This window comes from Pogonomyrmex barbatus, unplaced genomic scaffold (assembly GCF_055798465.1).
Source record: "Pogonomyrmex barbatus isolate J1 unplaced genomic scaffold, ASM5579846v1 scaffold18, whole genome shotgun sequence".
Lineage (NCBI taxonomy): Eukaryota > Metazoa > Arthropoda > Insecta > Hymenoptera > Formicidae > Pogonomyrmex > Pogonomyrmex barbatus.
The window spans coordinates 5,495,083-5,499,051 of record NW_028297114.1 but is presented as its reverse complement, the minus strand read 5'-3'; positions in this window follow the sequence as shown (position 1 = coordinate 5,499,051).

Here is a 3,969-nt window from a genome sequence, read left to right as displayed (position 1 = left end):
TTTATGCGTTCTGCCTGCATTTATTCTATCCGGCTGACTCGACACTTTGCGGCGCATCGGAAGAGATTCAAGGGTGAGGAACATCAGCCGACGGTGGTTAGTATCCGGGTAAAATGATGTGAAAGCTTATGAAATGGCGGTCTAGTCCAGTGAGATACCGGCGTATAGTATGTTTCCACCTCGCACCCAGAGATAATACGGCGGGGTAGTAACAGCCAGAGGTTTATCTTTGTAGGACCATAAAACTAACCCGTTCTACGCTTGATGACGAGCGCTCCTCGGATACTAGTCTACAGCTCGTTTTAAAACTCGTTTCAAATTTCAGCCAGGCCATTCACGGCCATTTTGAAGTTTAAAGAGAAGAGTTTAATTTTCATTGCGCGTGATTTACTCTTGACAAACCATATGAAATTCGACATGCATCATCACAGAGAATGTTTAATATTTCAATGCCGAGTAAAGAAATAACATAATTACTGTATTTTCTTCACAATTAATTACCATATCATACAGTTATATTTGTTAACATTATTACTTATAATAATGTAGTCAAATCTAAAAACTAATGAAGCTTTGAAAACATAAGCGAGAATAGCCATAGCAAAGTTACACGAATATTGTCACGTAGACCGATGATGTCAAAGTGCATCGTGCACTTTGTCTCGACGGTGAAAGGTACGATCACCCGAAATCACGCGAAGTCGTCGTCGGAGAAGTTCGCGACAGCTTGATATTTCGGCGACGCGTGTACGCGGCGATCGTAAATTGTAAAATCTATCAAGACCAACGCGGTCGACATAACTCAGGGGGGTTGCTATCCCGGTGGTATGAAGCATGGCGGCCAGACTCGGCATAAATACCCGGTTGCAGAACACTGCAGGAGCAGAGAGCAAGCCCAGACCCGTTGTGGCGTGGCAACATCATCTATCTCGAATAATTTATTATCGCGCGACTACCGCGTCCTCTCGAAACCCGGACAAGAACGCAACTATAGGAACTACGAACGGGAAACGAGTGTCGTGCATATGCGCCGACCCTCGACCTTCCATCAGCTGAGTTTCGAGCTTGTAAACCTCATTGCAATTGAGGTGAAAGATGCTTTCATTTGTTTTTATACAAAAAAAACTTTGAATTTTTATATGGACACCTTTTATCTACAGTTATCGATATAACATAATAATATTAAAATTGGAATAGCAAATTCAATATCCAAAAGCTTGCTGTTGATACATTAGTTAAATAACAAGAGAAACATATATAAGCGCAATAAATTTTTAATATGGTATGGATAAAGAATTTAATTTTGTAAATAATAACTATATTTTTTCAGTAAAAATTTTAACAATATAATATCGCTGTGTTTATAAATATTTATATGTGTATCAGTTATCTTAGAAAAAAATATTATACTTATTTAATGAACGTTTCCGTATTATTACTTAATATTTTATATTGTTTTCTATATAATACATACAATATATATTTAAATTTAGGTTCACCTAATGATAGAGAGTCTAAGTCAAGAGTTCGCACATAATCAGTAATATAGGTATATAGGTAGGTATAGGTATGTAGAATGAATGGGTACACATCAAACGGAAGCTATTAGCAAAGACCAATTCGACTGATATGTCAACTGAGAAATATATATCGATATATATATATATAATGTTTAATATGATTAAATTATAGTCAAGTTTTTATAAATAAGACAATTAGAAAAAGTTCTATAAATAAAATAATATAAATGTTTAGATAATGACATTAGAGTAACAAAATGATAAGTTTGCTTAAATAAGTTATATATGTCTTCGATCATTATTAATTAAACAAAATTGTTTGTCTAATTAAGCGAAATTCTACTACTAAATTACTATTTGTATTATACATATATTATATATATTTATTCATTTTTTATTTATTTAAGAAATACAATATGCCAAAATAAATTTCTTAAAATTTTCTTTTAAATATCATTGATTGTGAGTAGAAAAATAGTCGAGAAAATATTCAATAAATAATAATTTAAAAGTGATATTGATAGTAATAATTTATTACAATTTAATATCGTATTAAATTACTGATTTATTAATTTATATTTACAATTATTCTTGGAAGAACAAAATATCAATTGGATCGATTAAAAATGATAAAAACAATGTTAATAATTTTTTAAAATGGAACTTGCTTAGTGGCGCCATCCTACAGAGGGTTGGTGAACTCGTATGTAGCTTTGCTCAACAAATGCACGCAAGTGTTGAGGGGTGAAGAATGACTTGTACAAAAAATGCCAGCAGATGGCACCATGTTGCTCTCTACGCTGAAGAAAAAACTTTTTTTTGTTTTCTGTACCTCTTCGGAGTGCAGATCGCACGTAAAAAGCGAGAGGGCGGCTCTGTGCAATTCTTTTTGCGCGCGAAAATGTTACGGTTGAATCATTTTTTAAAGAAAGCTATTTTTTCTGACGGTCTCATAAACGAAATATTCCTGTAAGAAGATGAGAACGATTGTATGACTTTTCATATCTTGAAGCGTTATCGTCGACAATTTTTATCGTTGAAAATAGCTTTTTCGGGCAAAATGGCGATGCTAGGTGGATCGAACAAGTCGACAGCAAAATGGTGTATTCACGGCGTCGCTACGTTTCCCCATCTTGGTATGTGGTTCAGATGTAGACACTGCGGAGGGGATAAACAAGGGGCAGTACCAGGTTGGCGGGCAGATTTTCAAAAAACCGGAGGGGCTGCGCGCGCTTCGCCTTCATTGATCGGGGGGCTGTGTCCGGCTGCCACCCTCTCCGCTGCACCACGTATGCAAACTATCCTCTTCGTTGGCCGGGCAGCCGAAGAGGGACTCGTTCGCTCTCGACTTTCAGGGCGGAGCCCAGGAATCTCTGAGAGTCTCCAACGCAAAAAAAATTGGAAAAAATTTTTAAATAAAAAAAATATAGAAAATTATAAAAAATCTTGCTTACCGCTTATTGTATTTTTGATGGAAAAAAGGCGAAGGAAGACTGAGAAAAGATTTATACGATAAAAGTTCTTGAAATTCTTTTATTTCTATAAGTAATTGCATTCATCATATAATTTCAATAATATATTAATTGTTCCTTTATTATTAAAGATATTTAAAGATGATACAATATTTATTTTTACCATTGCGAGTAAAGAGTTTTGTGAGAAAATTGACGCTGTATGGAAACTTCTTATTGAACGCTTTGCGTTGTTGATGGGAGGGTCGTAGCCGTTTAAATATCAGCCGGCTCAATCTAAGTTATGGGAAAAAAGCGAGAGGCTTGCACGTTAAGTACGGTGCGTAGCAAATAGAATTATGACCGGATCGTGGTCATTTCGGCGATTCTCAGTGGGCCGAGAGTTCGGTTGGCTGAAAATCGGCGAGTGAGTTTCTCATTACAGTTTCGGGAGGATTTCGAAAAGGACCCCCATGTCCGACCGGTATACCGCAGCATTTTTCAGTCTAGGGGACCAACCCCTAGTAGCTTCTCTGGACTCACTCGAGGGAGAGCGACTGGCGAGAGATAGGTACTCGCGGTAGGGAAGAAGAGAAGAGAACGAGTGAACGATGGAGAGTGAGTGAACGAAGAGAGAGAAAGAGGAGGCAGGGACGAAGAGATTGAGGGAAAGAGGAAAGAGGGAGCGAGAGAGAGTTAACCTAGCCTCAAAATTCCAGCATCAATTCTGGAGCCCCTCTAGTGTCTCACCCACCCGGTGCAATTAGGAACTACCCCTTCTATCCTATTCTGGCTCTATCCTCACTTCCCTTCGACCTCCCACCCCTTGAGAGCGGCGGAACCACGTGATCCGGCAACTACACTCTTGTTTTTAGGGTGGAGGCTCGGATGTCGGTGGTGGAGGGCGAGGGGCCGGAGTAGGGGGTGGAGGGCAGAAGGACGTAGAAAGAGGAGGAGGTAGGACGGGGCGAGTTGCCGGGTAGGAATACCACGTCCGT